The sequence below is a fragment of the Dysidea avara genome, chromosome 9 (genome assembly GCF_963678975.1).
Source record: "Dysidea avara chromosome 9, odDysAvar1.4, whole genome shotgun sequence".
In the NCBI taxonomy this organism is placed as follows: domain Eukaryota; kingdom Metazoa; phylum Porifera; class Demospongiae; order Dictyoceratida; family Dysideidae; genus Dysidea; species Dysidea avara.
Window position 1 is genome coordinate 19,712,985 of NC_089280.1, and position 27,931 is coordinate 19,740,915.

Sequence of the window (27,931 nt, forward strand, 5' to 3'; positions counted from 1 at the left end):
AACAGCATATCAGGGAGATAATCTTAAGAACTGTGAGGAGTGCTAGTATGTAAGCTGATGGAACACGGAGGTGTACAGTATGTGAACGTCACGTTGCTGTAGATCACGTGATAGTTTTGAGTAGTATGGATCACGTGATTATAGTGTTGGTGAGGGTAGTCCTGTAATTAGTGAATTTAAGTGGTTGGCATAAAATCTTCCCTTTACGTGTAGTACATATAGTGACTCCATAATGCTTTTTACACCAATGACTTTAGCGTAAAAGCTTGTCATTAACGAGAAGAGTGGTGTAAAATCTTCCCTTTAGGTATAAATAAGTGATTGGCATAAAATCTTCTCATTAAGCATAACGACAATTTTTCACATTTATTATTATTATTATTGTTAATTAGCAAAGCCCACTAGGGGCAACACGCTAATGAGCATTACAATCACATATTATATTATATTACTTACAGCGTTCTTAAATGTTTCAAGATCTATTGTGTCGATGTTAGGAATTTGAAGGGGGTTCCATTGAATAATTGTTCGAGGGAGGAAGGAGTATTTGTACACATCAACTCTTGTTTGCAATTGAGTTAGCTTGAGAGGATGTTGAGCACGGGTGGAGGACACTGGAGTTGGTGATGGTAAGCAATGATCAGGTATTGCTAGTAAGTTCCTGACAATCTTGAATAGGAAGGTGAGTCTAGCAATTGTTCTTCTGTTTTGAAGTGTAGGCCATTCAAGACTGGTTAACATGTCTGTGATGCTATCATGGTTTTGGTTAGATCTGTGCCAGGGTTTGTTCAAAACGAAACGAGCAGCGTGGTGTTGAATCATTTCTAGTTTACTAATACTAGTGTGATGATAGGGGTCCCAGATGGTTGAGCAGTATTCTAATGATGGTAAGAGCAATTGTTTGTAGACGTGTTCTTTAATTTCTGATGGTGCATTGTGGAGATTTCTTTTTAAGAATCCAAGGAGTCGATTTGCCTTGTTACAGATGTAATTGATGTGAGGATCCCATGATAATTTGTGGTGGAGACGGATTCCAAGGTAATTGTGTTCTAATACTGTAGCCAGTGGAATGTCGGACATTTTGTATGTGAAAGTACTCTTGTTATGGTGTGTTGTTATCTGTAAAATTTTACGTTTGGAGATGTTGAATTCCATCATCCAGTCAGTTGCCCATCTTGTCAGTGAGTTTAAATCATCTTGAAGTATTTTATGGTCTTGTGGTGTTTTAATGGTTTTGTAAATAAGGATATCATCTGCAAAAAGACGGATCTCACTTTGGATGTTGGCAATGATGTCATTGATATAAATCAAGAATAGAACTGGTCCAAGAACAGACCCTTGGGGAACACCAGATGTTACATCACAAGTGGATGATTTAGAACCTTCTACTATAACTTGCTGTGTGCGACCATGAAGAAAGGATTCAAGCCAGTGTAATACATTCCCTCTTATTCCATAGTGCCTTAGTTTGTAGAGGAGTCTTGAGTGAGATACTTTATCAAAAGCTTTAGAAAAAATCTAGTATTGCAGCATCAACTTGTAAATTTGTGTCTATTTGTTTGGCAATGTTGTTGATGGGGATAAATAATTGTGACTCACAAGAGTGCTTAGACCTAAATCCGAACTGTCTGTCAGAAAGAATATTTTGATCTTCCAGATGCTTCATTATTTGACTTACTATAATGTGTTCCATTGATTTGCATATTACTGATGTTAATGAGATGGGGCGATAGTTTTTTGGGTCAGATTTTTGGCCTTTCTTGAATATTGGACTGACATAGGCATGTTTCCATTGGGATGGTACAGTTCCAGTTTCTAGCGATTGTTTAAATATGTGAGTAAGCATAGCAGAAATTTCAGCTGCTGTTGTCTTTAGTACAAGTGGATGTATGGAGTCTGGACCAGGAGATTTTGATGGATCACAGTTGGTTAGAATGTTGTAAACTCCTTGTTCAGTGATTTCAAATGCTGGTAGAGATGGATGTAATGAAGGACCTTTGTCAGGAATGGTACTGCTGTCGTCATCAGTTGTGAATACAGATTTGAAATGATCATTTAAAACAGTTGCCTTTTTCACATTATATGCTTATGTATGTATGACCGTCTTCAAAAGACTGCTATACCGAGACCAAGAACCCGAGAGATCTAAAACTTGGTACACGAGTTGATGAAGCACTGGTTTACTTGGAGATGTGTAGAATATTTGAATGTTCATTGTAGTTTAGGAGAAATGGCGTCCGATATTGGAGCCCGTCCGATATTAGGTGAGCTCCTCTAGCTGTTATTGTGCACAAATCCTGTATTCTAGATTCTCCAGACCCTCGTTCACGTGAGAGTCTGCCTCTGCCAGACTGAGATCTGTCACCGGAACATTGAAAAATGAAAAACGTGCAGTGTACATGCTGTCACATTTACAGCTTTAGAGGCTAACCCCATACCTCGTATCCTCACAGACATAGGCGGATCTGAGGGGGTGCCAAGGGGTGCTGTACCCCCCCTGGCCCTTCTCTTGCCCCCCTTGGACCTACAGTACTATATTGATACCAGAAACTAGAATCATGCATTCACAGTGTATTCAGAAGTATAGAAAGCCAATGGGCAAATAGAAGACAACAGTTATAAATGTACTTTACAGTTATAGCTAAACTGTACACTATAAAGAAAGCGAGACAAATAGATTTGAATTTTTGTGGAAAGATCGAGATACTCTAATAGAGCAGTCACTACTCTAATAGAACAGTCGCAGTTCTAATGTCATCAATTTACAAATATAACAATGCTAGCTACTCCTTATTTTGTTTTGGTATGCACTTTACCATCAAACAGGTTTATCTCAGATAGGCCAACCAATCTTTGTATGCATTGCAAAGCATACACTTTGTTAGCTAAGTGCTATCAAAAATGCTCTCAAATTCAAACCTAGGAGGTCAAATTTTTAAAATTTTCTCCAACTACAGTCTTAAAAACTGTATGTCCATCATTCATCCAGCTATATGCTAAATAAAGTTATACAAATGAATATAACTTGTGTACTAGAATTCCGCCATTCTTATCCTCACAGTGATATGGATGTGGCGATTATGCCAGCATAATTTCGAGCATAATAGGTATGTGCGGGAATCAGGAATTATGCTAGCATTTTGAGATGATTATAAAGCTTTAACAATAGGAAAATCTACAAATTGAACAATTTCGTTTTAAAAGAAAATCTACAGATTGAACAATTTCGTTTTAAAAGAAAATCTACAGATTGAACAATTTCGTTTTAAAAGATCGAGATACTCTAATAGAGCAGTCGTTGATTATTATTTACTCCAATAAAGCAGTCACATTGAAATGAAATACTCTAATACAGCAACCAGCTAAAGAATCCAAGACTATTTGAAGCTTAGACATCAACGAAAATGGTGTGATACAGCAATAAACTGGCATTATTAGCCAATTATGGTGGCATAATTTTGGGAATTATGGGCAATTCTCAAAAGCATAATAGGTGATTTTTTGAGCACTGCTCAAAAGTATAATGCTCAATTTTTGGAGCATAATAGCCTCATGCCTACACAGTGAAATAAACACTGTTGTGCACTAAAACTTCTTGCTCCCCCTTGGCCCCCCCTGACAGTGTCTCCTAGATCCGCCTATGCTCACAGATGAGTTCCTTCCTCTCAGTCCAACTCGTCGCCAACACAGCAACATTGACCTTAATAGATACGCAACATTAAAGGAGTTCCGAATGCCTAATGAGTCACGTAGTACCACAGATGATTCATCTACAGTCGCAAGCAGCTAATCAGCAATTATTAGTATTGTACGCGCCTATAATGTTATTATAGTAAAGGATCCGCAGAAAATTAAAACGCGAAAGCAGCTGAGTTGGTAAATATCGTCGATTGTTAGTAAATGTCGTCGATGGTTAGTAAATGTTGTCGATGTTTAGTAAATGTGGTGGGGTCTAATCTACAGAACGGAACGGAACGAGGCGGAACGGAATCAGGGGCTAAACTACGGAACTACAGAACGGAACACTTTTAAAAATCAAGCTTGTGGCTCACTATTGCTGAATAGCTATGCCCTTGCAACTTCTTAGTGGCATCTCTGGTGATCGAAGTAGTGGATTGAAATAACAAAGGATCGATTGTGGGTTTAGTAGTCATTAGTAACGAAATTTTAATTGTGGGATTAACCTTCTTAGTAATGTTTTACCATTCGCTAAACACACGACAAGGCAAGTCTTGTAATTGTTACATTAGATAATGTGTTAGGTGTTAGCTGTTGCTGCTGACTGACATCTGAGCTGATAATCACTATTATGGTCTCATTTTATTATAGCTGATGTCGCAATTTGAAAGAGGAAAAGCAGCTGGCCTATTCAGTTAAAGGAGGCAATGAAACTTTAAAAATTTGTAAAGTGTGTGAGAAACAGATGTGCAGCCATATCAACGACAGAATGTGGCAATCAATGAAATGTAGATTTGAAACACTGCCAGTAGAGTATAGACCAAGCATTATCATTATAAGTATTCTCAGTAGTGAGTTGAAAGAACCTTCTGTGGCTGCCACTAATCACAGAAATAATGCATTTTTCTAGTCTTGAATCCAATATTCCTATTAAGACCAGTAGTAGAATTTCAGTTGGGGTCTGGGGGTGCAACTCTCATTTTTTTTTGCAATGTAAAGGCTTTAAAATAATGTAAACTAACAATGCCAATCAATACTGCAACTGTTTCCCAAGATTTTTCAAAACTTTAGCCTGGGATCCAGGATTTCCTCTGCACCACTTTTCAGTATAATTTCTCATGCTTCAGTAAGAACCATTTTTTAGCTGATGAACATAACCTTATGGGCAACAATGGCTTGGCAAAAAGGATCATCCTGATAATCATTCTGCAGACGAATGGAAGGCCCAGTTGATTATAAGCATCTGGACTTTAAAATAGTCCCCTTTGTAGGTGTAAAATGAGAGAAGCTAAAGCAATGCTATCATGTCTCAACAATGGAATAAACTCTGACAAGCACTGATCATATGCATGTAGAAGTTGCGTCAAAGGTGTAATGGGAAACATTGTGAATGTTTAGTCAGTGGAATTTCTGTTCTGGCACATAACTATACATATTACACAGCATTTTCCCATACAATAACTATAAATTAATCATTTTTTGTTAGACGTTGCATAAAGAGACTGGGAGAAGTGACTGACATTAACCCCTCAGGGTTATGAAAATTTTGTTGGTCTAGCTACTGGACTTTTTTAAACAGTAGTAATTACATTTTAAATGACAAAACCACACAATAACACACAGAAAACAAATACCTAAAGAATAAATTAGTCCTTTAAATGAGACTCCACCCTTACCAGATCCATTGGGGTGGAACTCTGTCAAAGTGACCAGATGATGACTGAGCACCACAGATACAGGCAATAGCAGAGCGCAGCAAGGAAAATGAAAGACAGCAATGAAGCCAACCCAGAGTAACTGTCTTCCCACTTGGTGAGATGTAAAAATAGTGGCTTCATGAGCCAGTCCTCTAGTAGCGGAAAAAATCAAAGAGGCATGTTCAACTTCACAGATGTGTTGGCCATAAGAATGCCATTTGATGTTCCCGTGCTTCTTATAGGCAGCAGATAGCGAGGAGCACATTGGAAGCAGCATAAGGATTGAAAACCCTGACATCAACAAAGCATTTCTCTGACTGACCACCCCCAGAAACCATTCATTGCAGCATCCAGACAAGCATCATCCTGAGTATTCAAAGTAGAGAGGGAGTACTTTCCTGGATTAGTGACAGGTTGCAGACTTAATGCAGCCAAGGACCCAACAAGACTTTCCAAAACAAATATTTAGTTTGTAATAATACTAGTGTCAGTCAGTAACAGAAAGGTACTTTCAACTCAATAGCTACTGAATTCTACTGCAATATAAATTGATATCATGAATATCACAGAAGAGGTATGTTGTATAACCTCCACTCATTTTTAATTATTTTTTAAAACGGCTCCAGAGAGTGTAATAATCAATCCCACACACAGCACTATAAATCTCCAAGTGAAATGGCCTTCTATCACCAGTTTCTTTTACTTTCTTTATGGATACATCACTTATGATCGAATTGGTAGTAAATATCACATCAAATTGATCAGCCAAAACAACAAAAGCTCTTTACAGATCCATTCCCGGAACTAAGACAACTAATCCCACAATATTTCGTTACTAATAGCAACTAAACCCACAATCGATCCGTAAATTATTTTGATCAATTGTGTGATGAATTTGATCACCTGGAAGGACCGCTAGTAAAGTTGTAGGGCAATAGTAAGCTGCAGACCTTGATTTAAGATAGTGTTCCGTTCCGTGTTTCCGTAGTTTAGCCCCTGATTCCATTCCGCTTTATTCCGTTCTGTCGATTAGACCCCACCGTAAATGTTGCCGATATTTAGTAAAGCTCCAGAGTTTATTGTTGGTTTGCATCTATGGCTTGGAGTTTCTCTGTTTCCCATTTCCCCATTGTTTACGTGCCTCTCTTCCATAGATTGCTTTGGTGACCATCTTTTAGGCTGTTCCCATGGTCCTATGAGAATCCGCCGCCATGATGCTTTAGTTAACATTCTTCATCATTCCTTATTACAAGACCATCCAGGAGTTCTTAAAGAGCAACGTGCCTCTTTTGATGGCAGTTCACGTCCAGGAGACATTTTCCATCATGATTATCAACTTGGTCGTCCTGCCTATTTTGATGTCTCTGTCCACAGTACTACTCAGCCTGCTCATATTTCTTCCTCCGCTTCCTGTGCTGGGGTGGCTGCTGCAGCTGGAGAGGTGGCTAAGGATGCGGAGCACTTTGCTATTGTGGAGAAGGCAGGAGGTGATTTCATTCCACTAGTTGTGGAAAGCTTTGGGGTATGGACACCTTTTGCTTTGTCAATTCTTAATTCTATTGCTGATCATACCACCACCCATAGGTGGCATTTCACCTAAAGTGGCCAGAAGAAATCTACTTCAACAACTCTCTGTTTAATTTGTTTATAGGTGAATAATGCTCAAATGATTTTAAGATATTGGGCTCTGCAAGGTAGTGATGATGACTTCCCCCTTTCCCTGTAGTTTATCTTTGTTGTTCCCCTTCCCCAGTAGTTGTATTTTATTCGTTGTGATTATATAGTGTTTTGTAGATTCTAATTGTAGCATTTGTTGTCATGTGTACTTTTTTTAAAAAGTAATAATTTAAAAAAAGTAAATGTCGTCGATGTTTAGTAAATGTCGTCGATGTTTAGAAAATGTCATCGATGTTTAGTAAATATTGTCGATATTTAGTTTAGATCTCAATTTTTGGGTTTTTGAGACAAATGGCACCCCATAAATACTAGCATAATTCCTGATTCCCACAAATACCTATTATGCTCGAAATTATGCCGGCATGATCGCCGCATCCCTCCTCCAAATTGTTCACCACCATTTACCAGTAACCTGTTCCATGCAAACAGCTGCTAAGTTATCGGTCCAGTGTGCTCTGCCAGTACTTGTGATCTGCTGATTAAATTTTGCAGTTCTTGACTGAAGAGTGTTGAGAGTAACATTACTTTTGTGGTAACTAAGTAATATAACGAAATACGCTATAAAACAGGTAATATAACTCAAGTTACTTTACTTACAAATGTAATGCGTTACCTAAGTAATACAGTTACTGTAACGAATCTAATATTACGTAATATTATTACTACAAGTGACGAAGTTACTAATCTCGTTAGTAATCCACTGAGTAACGCCTAGCCACAACAAAGTAATGAAGCCTACTGAATGAAGTTTATTCACCAGCTTCTTACTTATAACCAAGATTTGTACATTGTCCAATAACGCAATCATGTCATGTAATAAGGCGGAATTTTCACACGTGATAGCTGTGGATACAAAGTAATATATCATAATAGTTACTTTATTTTATGGGTAATATGTAACTGTAACTAAATAGTTCAGTTGCAAGTAATATGTAATTAGTTACTTTTAGAAAGTAACTTTCCCAACACTGATGGTTAATAGCTGCAGATTTACTCAGCAACACCTTCTCACTCTCAGTGAAACAGGGACGTAGCCAGCCAATATTTGATGGTTGTGCATAACATCAACTTAACTACATACACATGTAGGCGGTGGAAAGGGGGGGGGGGGGCTAGGGGGCTTAGCCCCCCCCTCAAAATGATATCACACTTCTTGGAGTGGGGCTGGAAACCGCGGTAAAGATCGAGATACTTTAATAGAGTAGTCACTCTAATAAAGCAGTCACAGTATTAGAGTAGTGTGTAGCGAGCTATGCAAGGATTTTTATGTAGTTTATCAGCTATAAATGCATAGCTAGTGGGGTGGGCAGCTATTGTGAGCTGGTTGTGACCTTTTTTTTGGTCTCACTTTACTAAACCAGAGACAATGTAGTACCTCACTTCCATAAGTCTGGGTCAGCCCAGCCCCCCTCATATCAACTACTTCCTCTGCCCCTGCACACACAAGAAACACACTCACTTTCATGTGAGAGATTATCAAAGAAAATTTTGAAAAATGTATGCACACAAGGCCAACAGCTACTTATGCTATAGTGTAAACAAATGCTGCTTGTATGCAAGCAAAAATTTACTAGCTAGCTATATGAAACTTGTGGCATCCACCGACGATCGTCGTAGCCGAGCATCATGTGACATCAAACTGCTGATCCTACAAGAACCAACAATGTAAATAGTTTATCACATATTTACTACAATCAACTGGCAGTATAGCTTACAGACCAACCACCACAGCGATATGTAATGCTTTTTAAAGTAAATGCCACATAACCCCAAATGAAGGCTGGGGGCGCTAATTTATGAACTATAATGTTATCACAAATATCAGCATGCCAAGAATGCTTTGTCCCAGACTCATAGCAGCCAATGTACATTTTGCATGAATCTGGTGTAAACCGCAACTCGGTTAATCAGTACAAATTGTGCACGTGACACTTTATAATGACTTGACCTTTTCTCCATTTCCAGCTCCATCTGCCATTATTGTTATCTAGAAGAGTACGTTTTCCCGTTTTCTTTCGTCAGCAGTAAGTTAGGCTATACGGTACTTTCCTTATCAAAAAAAAAATGCTTGACAGGTCCATTGCAACGAAATCTTTTGCTGCCTGCACCATCCACACTGAATCCTACTGACGATTATCATTCACTGTGGCTTAGAGATACGGTACCACACCTCTACCCCATTTTAAATTTCTAAGTTAAACCGCGCCAAGGCGCGTGGCATGTGCGTCTACATGAAACGTAATTATAGGGACTTCCCAATGGATTTTCCCGCTTAATGGATCACGTGATACGCCATCTATCTCGATCCTTTCTTCGAAGTCATGGTTCAACAGATGAGGTACATGTTTACGCTTACAGTATTAAAGTAGCGTCATTTTGTGTGCTGCTGTGAATCCTCAAGCTACTTGTGATGGTTGGGCAAGAAACTGTGATGGTTGGGCAAACGCATAAAATGCTTTAAGATGATTTAAACTCACTAACAAGATGGGCAGCTGACTGGATGATGGAATTCAACATCTCCAAATGTAAAATTTTACAGATAACAACACACCATAACAAGAGTACTTTCACATACAAAATGTCCAACATTCCACTGGCTACAATGGGTCATTCCATACCAAATCAACAAAAAAAATCTCGACCCCTTTGGATTTTCATGAAATTTGGCATAGACATGGACTCTACTGAGAAACTTTATCACACCAAAATTTGGCTCATTCTATTGATCTCCCTTTAAGATATGACCACTCCAAATTTATTACAAAATACTACACTGGTTTAATAAAATGGCCATAACTTTGTCAGTTATTATCACAAAACCTTTCTGTTTAGATTTTTGGAATGCTCATTAAATTCTCTTTCAAGTGATATATAATTCATTATAATTACTCAAAGGAAAAGGTCAAACCACAAAAATGTGACTTTTTCCTTTGATCTTACTTTTTTCAAAAAGGATATTTCAATTTTTTCTAATACCCCTCTTTCATGACAGTAAGTTTGAAGTTGGGATGGCAAGTAGATCATGAGTTGTGGCTACATACGTAATTTTACATGTTACTGGGGGTATAAGTATGAACACTATTATAACAATACAAATTAAATTATAGTATGGAATCTCATCAGAACATGGCCAAGTTGCAATACACATACAGTTGGAGGCATAGTATAGAAGTATCATAAGGTGATTAAACAGAAGTATCAATACTCACCATTTCTGAAGCCACACCAATATCCCCTATTGCTATGTATATCGATGCAGTTATGATAGCAACATGATTTTGGTGCAAACACCATCAGGAGTCCATAATAGAGGTTTTATGAACTCCGGATACCATATAGTGGGAGGGTTTAATAACAAATTATCTTATGATACTGTAAGGTTTGTAAGAGAAAGGTTAGACAGAATTGTGGAAACTTCACAATAGGCTTCTATTAAAATAATGAAATTGGAGGGTTTTGATTTGGTACAGTGACTGTATAGAAAGGCCACCATATAAGGGCCAACTATAAATTCTCCAAATGAGATACAGTATCTATATACTAACCCACCTGTCAAAAGCAGCCACCAGCCTGATCGTGACCGGCCCAAAGTTTTGACCGGCTTAGATATCCGGTTCCAATGTAAATCATTCCTTATTCACCAAATTCTCGACCAAATATTTCCTCCATCAAACTTTTCTGTTATTATGTAGCGTCTGCTGACATGTACAGATGTCCTACAGAGTAACAGAAAAGTTTAGCTGAAGAATTTGGTGAATAAGGAATGATTTACCCTCTAACTTCATAATGTTAATGTGAAGTTTACACAATTTTGTCAAACCTTTCATAAGATAATTTACTACTAAACCTTTCCCACTATATGGCATCAGGAGTTCATAAAACCTCTATTATGGACTCCTGATGGTATTTGCACCAAATCATGTTGTTATTATAACTGCATCGATATACATAGTTACTGTAATAGGAGATATTGGTGTGGCTTCAGAAATGGTGAGTATTGATACTTCTGTTTAATCACCTTATGATACTTCTATACTATGCCTCCAACTGTATGTGTATTACAACTTGGTCATGTTCTGATGAGATTCCATACTATAATTTAATTTAAAAGTTTGTATTGTTATAATAGTGTTCATACTTATACCCCCGGTAACATGTAAAATTATGTATGTAGCCACAACTCATGATCTACTTGCCATCCCAACTTCAAACTTACTGTCATGAAAGAAGGGTATTAGAAGAATATATGAACAAAAAATGAAAGTAATTGAAATATCCTTTTTTGAAAAACGTAAGATCAAAGAAAAAAGTCACATTTTTGTGGTTTGACCTTTTCCTTTGAGTAATTATAATGAATTATATATCACTTGAAAGAGAATTTAATAAGCATTCCAAACATCTAAACAATAAAGGTTGTGTGATAATCACTGACAAAGTTATGGCCATTTTATTAAACCAGTGTAGTATTTTGTAATAAATTTGGAGTGGTCATATCTTAAAGGGAGATCAATAGAATGGGTCAAATTTTGGTGTGATAAAGTTTCTCAGTAGAGTCCATGTCTATGCCAAATTTCATGAAAATCTGAAAGGGTCAGGATTTTTTTTTGGTGATTTGGAATGACCCCAATATTAGAACACAATTACCTAGAAATCTGTCTCCACCACAAACTATCATGGGATCCTCACATCAACTACATCTGTAACAAGGCAAATCGACTCCTTGGATTCTTAAAAAGAAATCTCCACAATGCACCATCATGCAGAAATTAAAGAACACGTCTACAAACAATTGCTCTTACCCGGGCCATCATTAGAATACTGCTCAGCCACCTGGGACCCCTATCATCACACTAGTATTAGTAAACTAGAAATGATTCAACACCACGCCGCTCATTTTGTTTTGAACAAACCTTGGCACAGATCTAACCAAAACCATGATAGCATCACAGACATGTTAACCAGTCTTGAATGGCCTACACTTCAAAACAGAAGAACAATTGCTAGACTCACCTTCCTATTCAAGATTGTCAGGAACTTACTAGCAATACCTGATCATTGCTTACCGCCACAGGCCTTTAGCCAGGGGGGGTTCAGGAGGTTCTGAAGAACCACCCTCTTGGAGAAGAGGTCCACAATTTCAGTAAAAAGGTCCACAATTTTAGCAAAAAGGTCCATAATTTAACCAAAAGGTCCACAATTTTAGTATACAAGCCCAAATTTTCAGAAGCGAAGGTCCATTAACTATACAGTTTACTAGATACCACTAATAAGAATCTAAATTAAGTGTTCCGAGTAACTCATTCAGTGCTTGTATTAAATGCAATGCAAGATCAAGATACTCTAATAGAGCAGTCAATCACTCTAATAGAACAATCACTCTAATAGAACAGTCACAATTGCATTTTCTTTTAAAAGCTGTATGTAGATTGTCTAAACCTAGAATATAAGATTTTGGTGGACAAGCCCCTCCATGCAGAGCTCACGAATAGCATTAATGCTTCAACTTCATGCAATGTGTAAATTTCATTGTTTAAGACACCCTTTGTTCTGCTCCTCTGCCCCTGTTGACCATGGTAGAGTGCTCAATCTTTCCCATTCTTATTCACTGTGACATTCCAATATATTATATTTAGACACATGCATGTGCAGATGGTATAATTACAGTAGCTAGCAGTAGAGATATATTTCCAGATATCATCCATACAGCTGGTCTTCAGTTTACCTTAATAATTGTTATTTTTATTGACTGAAATGCCACTGAATTCAACCTATTTTCAAAACATTTCCTGGAGGGGCATGCCCTCAGATCCCCCTAGTTTTTGCACGCTAAGTGCGCACATGCACCGTAATATAATCTGAAACATGTCATATAAAAAGGTCCACTTTTCTTCTAAAAGAACCTACCCAGATAAAAGTCTGGCTACGGCCCTGCGCCACCAACTCCAGTGTCCTATACACCCTTGCTCAACATCCCCTCAAACTAACTCAGTTGCAAACAAGAGTTGATGTGTTCAAATACTCCTTCCTCACTTGAACAATTATTCAATGGAACTCCCTTCAAATTCCTAACATCGACACAATAGATCTCGAAACATTTAAGAATGCTGTAACAGGGGCATAGGAAGATATTTAACTTATATTATGGGTGCTCAGTGTTAAAGCTGAAGGCAAAAAAAAAAAAAAAAGGTCACAAGTGTACGTGACTGCTTTATTAGAGTATCTCGATCTTTTCAGTAATATGTAGTACAGTGAGCTGACACCCACTAGTTATGCAACTGGAAATATTTATGGGTGCCCAAGCACCCATGGCACCCATGCTTCCTACGCCCCTGTGTAAGTAATATAATATGTGACTGTAATGCTCATTAGCGTGTTGCCCCTAGTGGGCTTTGTTAATTAACAATCAGAATAATAATGCCCACCACGCCCTTGATTAGTTTTTATGCCTACCAGGCAAACCGCTTAGAACAATGAAAATCGGTGTGTAGCTGGAATAATCATCATAGAAAGTCCTTGCAGTAGCACAGAAGAATCACGTTACAAACCACTGAGTTATGATTCCAAAGTCAACTACGTGTAGTAAATTCAAGATCGAGATACTCTAATAGAACAGTCAGCCTAATAGAGAATTCAGCTACATTTATAACTTACTCCGTTAAAGAATTATTTTTACATTGCAAGTTATTCTGTAAGGAGTTCAGCTACAGTTAATCTTACAGACAATTCAGCTAGAAACAAGTCACCCTGTAGAGAGATCAGCTAGAAGAAGTCACCATGTAGAGGGTTCAGCTACAAAGAACCACCCTATAGAGAGTTCAGCTGCAAACAAATCACCCTGTAGAGAGTTCAGCTACAAACAATTCACCCTGTAGAGAGATCAGCTAGAAAAAAGGAATTTACCTTGTAGAGAGTTCAGTTGCAAACAATCATCCTGTAGAGAATTCAGCTACAAATAAATCGCCCTGTAGAGAGATCAGTTAAAAACAACTCACCCTGTAGTCAGATCAGCTAAAAGAAGTTACCTTGTAGAGAGTTCAGTGGCAAACAAATCACCCTGTAGAGAGTTCAACTACAAACAGATAACCCTGCAGAGAGTTCAGATAGAGTCAAGTCACCCTGTAGAGAGAATCCTGTAAAGAGTTCATCTACGTACAAGCAAATCATCCTGTAGAGAGTTCAGCTACATTTCAAGTCACCCAGTAGAGAGATCAGCTGCAAAAGAAGTTATCCTATAGGGATTAATTGACATGTAATAAATATCTAATCAAAAACAGCCAAGCTGTAAAAAAAGGTGCGGCCCCCAAAAAGGCCATGGTGAAAAAAGATGTGAAATCCAAGGTGGCGGCCAAGAAATGGCTGTGATGGTACGTTAATTGTAAAAATTTTAATAACGACAATTCAGGTGAATTTTGTGCCACTTGGTCTTGGCATCAAATTCACCTGAATTGTCGTTATTAAAATTTTTACCATTAACCTACCATCACAGCCATTTCTTGGCCGCCACCTTGGATTTCACATCTTTTTTCACCATGGCCTTTTTGGGGGCCGCACCTTTTTTTACAGCTTGGCTGTTTTTGATTAGATATCACTTCTTTTTGTATTTGTATACTGCAAAGCCAGCCTATGGCTGGCTTTGGGGCTTTTTTAACCCATGTGTTTTTTTATTTACCACAGGAAGAAGAAAAGAGCTTATAGAAGATTTTTAATACTTCAATAATTTTTGATTTTATTAGTAATTATACAAATTATATACATATATTTATTACATGCCCATTATTCCCCACAGTATATTTTTTAGCAGCTGATCTCTCTACTGGGTGACTTAAAATATAGCTGAACTATATACAGGATGGTTTCTTTGTAGCTGAACTCTCTACATGATGGTTTCTTTGTAGCTGAACTCTCTACAAGGTGACTTCTTCTAGCTGAACTCTCTACAGGGTGATTTCTTTGTAGCTGAACTCTCCACATGATGGTTTCTTTGTAGCTGAACTCTCTACAAGGTGACTTCTTTTAGCTGATCCCTACAGGGTGATTTGTTTGCAGCTGAACTCTTTAGGTGGTGCTTTCTTTGTAGCTGAACTCTCTACAAGGTGACCTCTTCTAACTGATCTCTCTACAAGGTGACCTCTTCTAACTGATCTCTCTACAGGGTGACTTGTTTCTAGCTGAACTCTGTACAGGTGATTTGTTTGCAGCTAAACTCTCTACATGGTGCTTTCTTTGTAGCTGAACTCTCTACATGATGGTTTCTTTGTAGCTGAACTCTCTACAAAGTGACTTCTTCTAGCTGAACTCTCTACAGGTGATTTATTTGCAGCTAAACTCTATACATCCATGGTGGTTTCTTTGTAGCTGAACTCTCTACATGATGGTTTCTTTGTAGCTGAACTCTCTACAAAGTGACTTCTTCTAGCTGAACTCTCTACAGGTGATTTGTTTGCAGCTAAACTCTCTACATCCATGGTGGTTTCTTTGTAGCTGAACTCTCTACATGATGGTTTCTTTGTAGCTGAACTCTCTACAAGGTGACTTCCTCTAGCTGAACTCTCTACAGGGTGATTTCTTTGTAGCTGAACTCTCCACCTGATGGTTTCTTTGTAGCTGAACTCTCTACAAGGTGACCTCTTCTAGCTGATCTCTCTACAGGGTGATTTGTTTCTAGCTGAACTCTCTACAGGGTGATTTCTTTGTAGCTGAACTCTTTAGGTGGTGATTTCTTTGTAGCTGAACTCTCTCCAAGGTGACCTCTTCTAGCTGATCTCTCTACAGCGTGATTTGTTTCTAGCTGAACTCTCTACAGGTGATTTGTTTGCAGCTAAACTCTCTACATGGTGCTTTCTTTGTAGCTGAACTCTCTACATGATGGTTTCTTTGTAGCTGAACTCTCTACAAGGTGACTTCTTCTAGCTGAACTCTCTACAGGGTGATTTCTTTGTAGCTGAACTCTCCACCTGATGGTTTCTTTGTAGCTGAACTCTCTACAAGGTTACCTCTTCTAGCTGATCTCTCTACAGGGTGATTTGTTTCTAGCTGAACTCTCTGCAGATGATTTGTTTGCAGCTAAACTCTCTACATGGTGCTTTCTTTGTAGCTGAACTCTCCACATGACGGTTTATTTGTAGCTGAACTCTCTACAACGTGACTTCTTCTAGCTGAACTCTCTACAGGTGATTTGTTTGTAGCTGAACTCTCTACAGGTGATTTGTTTGCAGCTAAACTCTCTACATGGTGCTTTCTTTGTAGCTGAACTCTCTACATGATGGTTTCTTTGTAGCTGAACTCTCTACAAGGTGACTTCTTCTAGCTGAACTCTCTACAGGTGATTTGTTTGTAGCTACACTCTCTACATGGTGCTTTCTTTGTAGCTGAACTCTCTACATAACGGTTTCTTTGTAGCTGAACTCTCTACAAGGTGACCTCTTCTAGCTGATTTCTCTACAGGGTGATTTGTTTCTAGCTGAACTCTCTACAGGTTATTTGTTTGCAGCTAAACTCTCTACATCCATGGTGGTTTCTTTGTAACTGAACTCTCTACATGATGGTTTCTTTGTAGCTGAACTCTCTACAAGGTGACTTCCTCTAGCTGAACTCTCTACAGGGTGATTTCTTTGTAGCTGAACTCTCCACCTGATGGTTTCTTTGTAGCTGAACTCTCTACAAGGTGACCTCTTCTAGCTGATCTCTCTACAGGGTGATTTGTTTCTAGCTGAACTCTCTACAGGTGATTTGTTTGCAGCTAAACTCTCTACATGGTGCTTTCTTTGTAGCTGAACTCTTTAGGTGGTGATTTCTTTGTAGCTGAACTCTCTCCAAGGTGACCTCTTCTAGCTGATCTCTCTACAGCGTGATTTGTTTCTAGCTGAACTCTCTACAGGTGATTTGTTTGCAGCTAAACTCTCTACATGGTGCTTTCTTTGTAGCTGAACTCTCTACATGATGGTTTCTTTGTAGCTGAACTCTCTACAAGGTAACTTCTTCTAGCTGATCCCTCTACAGGGCGATTTGCTTGTTGTTGAATTCTCTACACGGTAATTTGTTTGAGGCTGAACTCTCTACATGGCAGTTTCTTTGTAGCTGAACTCTCTACAAGGTGACTTTTTCTAGCTGAACTCTATACAGAGTAATTTGTTTGCAGCTGAACTCTCTACATGATGGTTTCTTTGTAGCTGAACTCTCTATAAGGTGACCTCTTCTATAGCTGAACTCTTTACATGGTGTCTAGTTTCTACCTGATCTCTCTACAGGGTGATTTGTTTGCAGCTGAAATCTCTACAGGGTGATTTGCTTGTAGCTGAACTTCTTACATTGTGTCTAGTTTCTAGCCGATCTCCACAGTGTGATTTGTTTGTAGCTGATCTCTCTACAAGTTGATTTGTGTGTAGCTGATCTCTCTGCAGGTTGACTTGTTTGTAACTGATCTCTCTACAGGGCAATTTGTTTGTAGCTGAACTCTCTATAAGGTGATTTGATCTCTCTGCAGGTTGATTTGTGTGTAGCTGAACTCTCTAAAGGGTGATTTTCTTGTAGCTGAACTCCTTACATTGTGTCTAGTTCCTAGATGATCTCTCTACAGGGTGATTTGTTTGTAGTTGATCTCTCTGCACATTGATTTGTTTGTAGCTGAACTCTCTACAAGTTGATTTGTGTGTAGCTGATCTCTCTGCAGGTTGATTTGTTTTAGCTGAACTCTCTACAGGGTGATTTGTTTCTAGCTGATCTCTCTACAAGTTGATCTGTGTGTAGCTGATCTCTCTGCAAGTTGATTTGTTTGTAGTCGATCTCTCTACAGGGTAATTTGTTTGTAGCTGAACTGTCTATAAGGTGATATGTTTGTAGCTGATCTCTCTGCAGGTTGATTTGTTTTAGCTGAACTCTCTACAGGGTGATTTTTTTCTAGCTTATCTCTCTACAGGTTGATTTGTGTGTAACTGATCTCTCTACAAGCTGATTTGTTTGTAGCTGATCTCTCTGCAGGTTGATTTGTTTCTAGCTGATCTCTCTTCAAGTTGATTTGTTTGTTGCTGATCACTCTAAAGATTGATTTGTTTGTAGCTGAACTCTCTGCAAAGTGTTTTGTTTGTAGCTGATCTCTCTACAGGATAATTTGTTTGTAGCTGAACTCTCTGCACAGTGATTTGTGTGTAGCTGAATTCTCTAGAGAGTGATTTAATTGTAGGTAAACTCTCTACAGGGTGCATGACTTGTTTATAGCTGAACTCTCTTTAGTGTGACTTGTAATGTTCTGAATCTCTACAGTGATATAATTGTAGCTTAATTCTCCACAGGGTGACTTGCTTCTTGCTTAACTGTCTATAAGATTAACTGTTTGCAGCTGAAGTCCCTACAGAATAGCTTGTAATGTAATAGAATTCTATAATGGAGTAAATAGATTAGCTGAATGCTCTATTAGGGTGACTGTTCTATTAGAGTATCTCGATCTCGCATTTGCTACACAGAGTTGGCTTTCGAATCATAACTCAGTGGTTTGTAATCCAATTCTTCTATACTACTGCAAGGACTTTCTATGAAGATTATTCCAGCTATACACCGACTTTCAGCTCATTGCTCTTAGCGGTTTGCCTAGTAGGCGTAAAAACTAATACTTTTTTATTCATAAAAATCGATCGCGTAATTGTGACACAGGTTGGGTTTTGTGTCATATCTCCGTGGTCTTAATCTCGATCCCTTTCAAACTACCAAAAGGCACTCCTACGATGGTTACTCCATCTACATAGCAATTTTCAGCTCATTCCATGAAGCGGTTTACCCTGTAGGCGTGACAACAAATCGATCTTGTTTTACGCGAATAATCGGTCATAACTCCTGAACCATTCATCGGATTTGCACCAAATTTGATGCTAGGATGCGCTTTTGGACTCCCTTTCTGTGTGCCAAATTTCAAGGCGATCGGAGCACGCGTTTGCGTTTTATAGCAATTTTTGCAAGTGTGCGAAAAGACGAAGAAGAAGAAGAAGGAAAAAAAAACGAAGAAAAAATAACGAAACTTTGGCCGCTCATATCTCGGAAATGGCTTGAGTGATTTCCTTCAAATTTGGAATGTAGACTCCCCTAGCTGGCGGGCAACTCTGCAGCAAATTTGGTTTCAATCGGATAAGCCATCACCGAGATACAAAAGTGTGAAAATGACGTTTTCTTTCTTCCTGTCAATATACTCACGGTGTGGCGCGCCGGCTTCTTGGGCCGCACGACACACTACCGTGTGTCTTGATATGTATAATAATTTGTACATTTACTGATAAAATCAGAATTAGTCAAAGTATTTATAAAATCTGCTTCATCCTTTTCTTCTTCCTGTGGTAAAGAAAAAAAAGATAGGTTAAAAAGCCCCAAAGCCTATGGCCGGCTTTGGGGTATACAACTAATACAAAAAGAAGTGAAATCTAATCCAAAACAGCCAAGCTGTAAAAAAAAGGAGTGCAGCCTCAAAAAGGCTACGGTGAAAAAGATGTGAAATCCAAGGTGGTGGCCAAGAAATGGCTGTGATGGTAGGTTAATAGTAAAAATTTTAATAACGACAATTCAAGTGAATTTTGTGTCAAGACCAAGTGGCACCAAATTCACTTGAATTGTCGTTATTAAATTTTTACCTACCATCACAGCCATTTCTTGGCTGCCACCTTGGATTTCACATCTTTTTTCACCATAGCCTTTTTGAGGGCCGCACTCCTTTTTTACACCTTGGCTGTTTTGGATTAGATTTAATTATACTGCATGGTTAAGGGGGTTTTCATCACCATGCATTCACCACATTTCCTTACTTCTTAATATTTTTTCAGATATATTGCTTTTTAATTGGTCTATGTAGACACTGAGTCTTGACATAATTTATGAATCCATCTAAGAATAAAATTTTTATATCTACATAATATGCGGTGCACCCACACACTGTAGTTAGAATATTAATTCATAAACCATTAAGCCATTATGGCTCAGTGTGTAATAAGCCATCCATATATAGCTGTACACAAAGGTTAAACATTTTTTATGATTTTAATCATTTACAAGTATACAGCCAATGTAATAGCCATGGCACACTGCCTCACTGGTTTATATAGCTAATATGTAAAGGAAAGAAGTGAGAACAATATTCTCAAGAAAACTTATCCTGAGTCCATTACTGTGTTTTCATTAGAGTACTGTGGAGGTATGGACGGATTATTATCCTATATATTTACCTTAACATCAACAGTTTCATTTGAAATATAACACACTAACAAAGACAGAGATTGCTTTACTAGAAGTTCATAAATGCCTTTCTGCATGTTTCTTACTAGCCAACAAAGAAAAATACAGTGAATATGGTCTTTATGATCTAACTATGCATGTTGATTATTATACTGTTTAGCAGTTACAGCCTTACTGCATGTGTAACAACTGGTTGGGATAAATCTGCAACCCAAATGTTTTACCAAGGTTTCAGTTTAGATAATCATTCCTGTCAATCTAGATTCATATGATAATAAAATTCTGTATAATATTATATCCATGCAGAGTTGTCACTAATCAGATTATCATCACAGTTACTAATAAAAGTGTGAACGCTCATATATGTAATAGGACGGATGGCTGTGGTATTCTTGATTAATAGTGCAAGCATTGCAAAGCCTAGCACTTTTTCCTTCCTGTATACAATGCAAGAACTATTAATCCCAAATACCACAGCCATCCTTCCTATTGCAATATAATCCGACAACCATAGTAACTGTTACTAGGCAACAGAAATTCAAAAAATAACCACTGCAAAAGACCAATCATACTTAACAACCGTTGATATGGACTCAAAATGGCATTAACCTTAGCAACAGTTACTCTGCAACCGTTGCTATGCCATGGGGTGTCTATCACTATGGTAACACTAGTTGTCAAGTCGGACATTTACTTATAATAGAAACACACCATACTGTTTTAGCCAATCAAATTAGTATTACAGGTTTATTCAAGGGACCTAGACAAACAAGTGTAATACTAATTCTATTGGCTAATTGCTTGACGTATTTCAAAATAATACATTAAGGTGCTATTGAGAGTATTATATTGTAACACATTAACTTGTTGAATTAATAACAAGAATATAATATATACCATGTGGTGGGCTGCATGGATCCATATAATGTTACAAATGCAGCAGCATTAGTATAGAGTTTTGAAGTGAGAATTTGACTTCTATTATTAAGAAGTTTTCATTAGTCCACTAGTGGGATGGTTACGTTATTGTATGATATTATGTCAACTACAAGAGCCACAAAAGCTGCCAACTCATACTGATATTACACATGGATAAAGCCATTCAAGTTTGTATTATTATAATTTTTTATCAGTATGACCAGCTGTTATTAATCATTAATTATATATAAAATTTAATTTAATTTCATGAAGAAGACTTAAAGGTAAATTTTATATGAAGACTTAAAGGTAAATTTTATATGAAGACTTAAAGGTAAAATTTATAAGAAGACTTAAAGGTAAATTTTATATGAAGACTTAAAGGTAAATTTTATATGAAGACTTAAAGGTAAATTTTATATGAAGACTTAAAGGTAGAAGACTTAAAGGTAAATTTTATCTAATCCAAAACAGCCAAGCTGTAAAAAAAAGAGTGCAGCCCTCAGAAAGGCTACGGTGAAAAAAGATGTGAAATCCAAGGTGGCAGCCAAGAAATGACTGTGATGGTAGGTTAATGGTAAAAATTTTAATAACAACAATTCAGGTGAATTTGGTGCCGAAGCAAGGTGATTTCTTTGTAGCTGAACTCTCTACAAGGTGATCCTTCTAGCTGTTCTCTCTATCGGATGACTTGTTTGTAGCTGAACTCTCTACAGGGTGATTTGTTTGTAGTTGAACTGTCTACGAGGTAACTTCTTCTAGCTGATCTTTCTAAAGGGCGATTTGTTTGTCGCTGAATTCTCTACAGGGCGATTTGTTTGCAGCTGAATTCTCTACAGGGCGATTTGTTTGCAGCTGAACTCTCTACATGGTAGTTTCTTTGTAGCTGAACTCTCTACAATGTAACTTTTTCTAGCTGAACTCTCTACAAGGTGACTTGTTTCTAGCTGATCTCTCTACAGGGTGACTTGTTTCTAGCTGAACTCTCTACAGGTGATTTGTTGGTAGCTGAACCCTCTTACATGGCGGTTTCTTTGTAACTGAACTCTCTACAGGGTGATGTTCATAGCGGAACTTTCTATTGAGTGATTTGTTTGCAGCTGAACTCTCTACATGATGGTTTCTTTGTAACTGAACTCTCTACAAGGTAACTTCTTCTAGCTGATCTCTCTACAGGGCAATTTGTTTGTAGCTAAATTCTCTACAGGGTGATTTGTTTGCAGCTGAACTCTCTACATGATGGTTTCTTTGTAGCTGAACTGATTTGATTGATTTGATTTATATATTTAACCTCCGAGCAATCAGCTACAGCTGTTCTTCCTTGCCCGGAGGGACACATTACAATACATAGATAGTACACAAAAACTAAACAAAGCAAGGTATAACCGATACAAAGACAACCAAAGTAAACAACTTACAACACACACAAAAATAAAAACATGCATATAGTTACAATCATAGTAATATTATCAAAGGAGTGAGTCACAGTGCTGCTTAAGGACATCCACGTACTCATAAAATGGAGAATTAATACAGTCAGTTACAGATGATGGTAATACATTCCACCATTGAATGGTTTTATAATAAAAAAAACCTTGAGTAAAGCATAAGAGGAACATAGGTATGTTTGCAAAATATACTGGTGTCCTTGTACTATAAGAAGTAGTTCCACCAAAAACAATTGGTGGTTCAAGTGGAATACATTTAACTTGGTGGTACTGGTGGTACATTAAACACAGTGATTTAAACTGAATAAAATAAGGCAGTGGCAACCATTGTAATCCATGATAAAATTCAGACACATGATCGTATTTCCTGAGGTCATAACACAACCTTACTGCACGGTTCTGCATCCTCTGAAGCCTTTGCAGTAGAGTGCTTCCCAGTGATGGTCCCCAAACTGTTACACAGTAAGACAAATGAGACAATACCGGGGATTCCAATAACATCTTCATCAAACTATTGTCAATAACATGTCAATGAGACCTAAGCAAACATAGATAGTACGACATTCTACGGCACACATTAGCAACATGATGGGTCCAAGACATAGTAGAGTCAAAAATTAGGTACCTTCTTCTAGCTGATCTGACTACAGAGTGACTTGTTTGTAGCTGAATTCCCTACAGAATAACTAGCAATGTAATATAATTGAGTAAATTATAAACGCAGCTGAATGCTTTATTAGGGTGACTGTTCTATTAGAGTATCTCGATCTTGCATTTGCTACATGTAGTTGCCTTTCGAATCATAACTCAGTGGTTTGTAATCCGATTCTTCTGTACTATTTAGGGGCAGATCCAGAGTTTGGAAAGAGGGGGGCACCTTGCTGAAAAAAGTTGAAGAGCAAAAAAAAAAAAAAAAGGTCACAACAATAATAACTAGTTATCCTTTACCAAATATATTATATCACGTAAAATAAAATCCTTATTTATAGCTTCATAGGTAAGCTACACTGCCTTATGAACATTGTGACTGCTTTATTAAAGTAATTGACTGCTCTATTAGAGTATCTCGATCTTGTATGCAATTTCTTGAGGGGAGGGGGCATTTGCCCCAAATGCCCCATCCTGGATCCGCCATTGCTATTGCAAGGATTTTCTATGATGATTATTCCAGCTACATACTGATTTTCAGCTCGTTGCTCTAAGCGGTTTGCCTGGTAGACACGAAAACTAGTAGTTTTTTATTCATAAAAATCGATCACGTAATTTTGACACAGGTTGGGTTTTGTGTCATATCTCCATGGTCTCTATCCCAATTCCTTTCAACCACAAAAAGGCACTCCTACGATGGTTGCTCCATCTACGTATCAATTTTCAACTGATTCCTCCAATGAATTTACCCTGTAGGCGTGACAGACTTTCGACCTTATTTTACGCAAATAATCGGTCATAGCTCCGTGAATGTTCAATGGATTCCTACCAAAGTTGGTACAAAGATCCGCCTTAATGAGCCCTTTAAATGTGCCAAATGTCAGCCTGATCTGAGCACGCATTCGTGTTTTATGGCGGATTTTTCGAAGTGTGCGAAATGAAGATGAAGAAAAAAAACGAACAAATTAAAACGAAATTTTGTTCGCTCGTATCTCGGAAATGGCTGGAGCGATTTTCTTCAAATTTGGTATGTAGACTCCCCTAACGGGCTGACACTTCTCTAGAAAATTTGGTTCCAATCGGATTAGGGATCACAGAGCTACATAGGTGTGAAAATTGCGTTTTCTTTCTTCCCGTTAATATACTCACAGTGTGGCGCGCCGGCTTCTTGGGCCGCACGACACACTACCATGTGTCTTGATATGAAGACTTGGTGTCTATAAATTAATCACGATACGAGGAAATGTGGTACATAGTCATAAGTCCCTCATACCTGGGGAAGTGCAATACTGTGATAAACCTGAAGTTGTCCAATTCACACTAGAACAAAAAATTGCTTTTCGTGGAATATTCTTTCCCTAGCTGTGTAACATATAAATTTTAAGTATCCACTTAGCTACACTGTTTCATTGTAATGTTTAACTTTTGTATGACAGTCATGTCAAAATGTGGTAAGCTGTATACTCAGTTACATAATAGCTGGTTGTTATACCTACCTGAACATACCATGTACAAACAAAGTTGGCAGTTTAATAATGCACCTTCCTTTGAATACACACGTAGCTAAGTAGTTTGTGTGAAAGTGCTATAGCTACCACATCTGGAGAGAATGATTTCTGTAACTGCAAGAAGTAATTTTTGGATAGGAATTAATGTGATTGAGCTATGTGTGAATTGCACCACTTCAGTTTTGTAATACACATTCTGGTCTTCCCCAGGTATAAGGAATTCGTGGCTACACATCACTTTTCTTATTAAATTAAATTTATAGCCATTGAGTCTTCATAATAAATTAACACTGACAATTAGCACATAGACAAAAGTCTTTATATGAGCGTGCATGTGTATGGCCATATATGGTAAGAAATGATGATTCGGTGACAGCTATACAAAACAACTTAGTATATAGGCCTGTGTCAAATATGCCAGCATAATAAAAAAGCATAACAGGCTACACACCTGAGTGCTATGCCAGCATAATGCTAGCATATTAGGTGGGTATTTCAAATTATGGAACTTAATTCCATGAAAATAGATCATGCAAACTACAATAGAGTGCTCAAAATGCATTGTACTTCGCTCCATAGATTTATACTATCTAATAGAACAGTCACTTTGTAGTAATAGAGGATTCACTGATTAAAATGCTCCAAGATTATAATAAGAAATGCTGCTAATCTAGGAGCATAATACAAGCATAATGTGAACACTGAAGATTGAACATAATAGGTGAAATTTTGGGAAATTCATGAAAGCATTTTGGTTGACTCAGGCCTACAAATTGGGTATATACCTGTTGTATCACCACAGTGCATGGACTGATCAAACTTGAAAGGCTTTTGATATTGGTATGAGTTGGTTTACCGTCCTATAATGCTGTATAACCTATAGCTAGCTAATGGACAGTGGTAGAGGTTTAATGTGAAGATTTGACTCCCTACAAGCTTGCAGTAGACATCTCACAGGTCCAGTGAATGTACTCGGATAATGAAGCCCATTTATTATTATACAAAGCTCTGTTCTTTAGAACATATACATTAGTTAGCAAAATACTGTAATAAAACAATTACTTTTGCTGTTGGATTAGTTAATAGAGATTCTAGTCCAACTGTACTTGCAGTATAATGTGAACTAAAACTCAGCTATTAAATAAGGTAGAAAAATTATTCGCAAAATGGGGTGATGTGATAACTACACACTGATCTAACTTTGTTAATACCATACCTGTTTCACTGCCCATACAAAAGTCTCAATAGTAGCAGTGAAATTTATCCCATATTCCACTGGTAGCAGTGAAAAAGTTGTAATTGCAATTTCATTGGCTAGAATTTATGTTAGCAATGTAGCGCCAATTAGTGTTGACGCGTGTTTAGTACATAGTGACAAATTGCGTACATAGCAACGCTAATGCACAGCATGCGTATATGCAGTGAGTATGGTATTAACTGGGAATAACATGGGTAGCAGTGAAATTTGGGATAAATATCACGAGTGTTGTATTGGAAATGGGGATAAATTTCACGAGGCAAAGCCGAGTGAAATTTACCATTTCCAATACAACACTGGACATTTTACCCATTAAGTGTTGATTCTTAGCAACAAATATACCTATAATTGCCAAAGTGGTTACTTGTCCCATCTGTGGATCCTTCCTGATACAGTAAGTTTTAATTGTTTATAGCTGTACTGCATATATGCATGTTGTCATTCACTCACTTTTGTACTGCTATATACTTAGTGAGCTATGTAGGTTCCTGCTGGATCTAAATTTCAAAGGGGGATTCCTGAAGCATTTGGAAATCCCCTTCCTATATGCCCTCAGTGTGATTTTACTCAAGGGTCAGATACAAGTATTACATTAATACCTATGTTTAGTAAAACCAAGATATATCATCAGTCAACAAAAAAGGGTTTTGGTAATAGTGTTGTAGTAAGAAGTTACACTTACAGGTGAATTTGAGGTTAACAGCACTGCATATCTGTAGCTAACTCTGTTGATAATAAAGTTATAATATGAGATTAGAATAAAGAGAAGAACCATACAATTACTATAATTAGTCTATAAATGCATGCATGGCATGGTGAATGTGTTCATGTTTGTTTCCATAGTATGACTGTAACGGTGCATACAACCATATATATGCAAATGTTGAGGGAAACATTTACCACCAACATCACCTGGCTTAATGAAGTTTAATTAATGACTATAGACTGCTGTCTCAAAATCAGAGCCACCGTTGGTATATAAATGCTTGAGTTTGCTGACTGTTGACATCTGATAAATCAGTTTCTTCGTGATGCTGCATCTTGTGATTGGACTTTCATTGTGCTTTCTCTTACAAGCCAACTGTGAGGTACGTATGCTATATAATTTGTGTTGAGATTTTAAATTTTGTATTTCTGTCTAGTTGGTCAGAGATGATCCAGCAAAGAGAACAATACTGCCCTTTTACAAGGTGTATACTCCCAGTGATATAGTCAGCAAAGCAGAGTTTACCTCCTTTTATACCTACAATGCTACAGCACTATATTTTAGTACATACTCTATAAACTACAGACGACTTTTCAAACTACCCTTGCTGAAGAAAAATTTACTCTCTGTTGATGCTGATATCGTTGTAGTATTGACTATTGGACTTGATAGTGGAGTACGAAGTGGAGATAGTGATCCTAAATTCTTTGTTTCTGATGGATATGATGGAGTAGGATTTGAAATGCGAGAAGAAGCTGATCGTTGTCAAGGGGTGGAAGCAATAATGGGATCTACTGCCTTATCAAGGAAAACGTTTCCTGGTGCGAATCATAACTCTTCCATCCTACCAGAACTGTTTGTCCTAACCATTAAACCTTCCCAAAAATGGGGTTCATGCTACAATTCTGTTGATAGTGGAGTGATTAGCCCTGTAGCCTATACACGCTCTATCAATCTAGATCAAGGTCTGTGGCTGGAGGTGTACAGGGAGAATACAAATGAGCGGTATGTTTTCAACTACATCATGGTGGAGATCCATGAGAACTGATAGCATTTATTCTGTAGAGTGACAATGTGTGCATACGCAGTTTTGTAGACTTTAGCAATAGCTTTTGATTGTTGGTATAACTATATAATAAACTTGTCATGCATTATGTTATTCATGAAAGTTTGCTAAACAGTAA

The 27,931-nt window shown here is 37.7% G+C and overlaps 2 long non-coding RNA genes across 5 annotated transcripts; both read left to right on the forward strand.

Moving 5' to 3' along the window:
• The first annotated feature begins 17 nt into the window (after positions 1 to 17).
• Positions 18 to 27,931, forward strand: LOC136265594 (uncharacterized). Of its 4 annotated transcripts, none has more exons than XR_010705612.1 (3): positions 18 to 32; positions 26,885 to 27,129; positions 27,184 to 27,931. It is a non-coding gene; the product is annotated as an uncharacterized lncRNA (long non-coding RNA). The 4 variants fall into 4 exon arrangements; XR_010705610.1 differs by having other exon boundaries at positions 31 to 45; XR_010705611.1 differs by lacking the exon at positions 18 to 32 and adding an exon at positions 35 to 49.
• LOC136265595 (uncharacterized) lies at positions 159 to 1,722 on the forward strand. The gene is made up of 2 exons (XR_010705613.1): positions 159 to 1,038; positions 1,142 to 1,722. It is a non-coding gene; the product is annotated as an uncharacterized lncRNA (long non-coding RNA).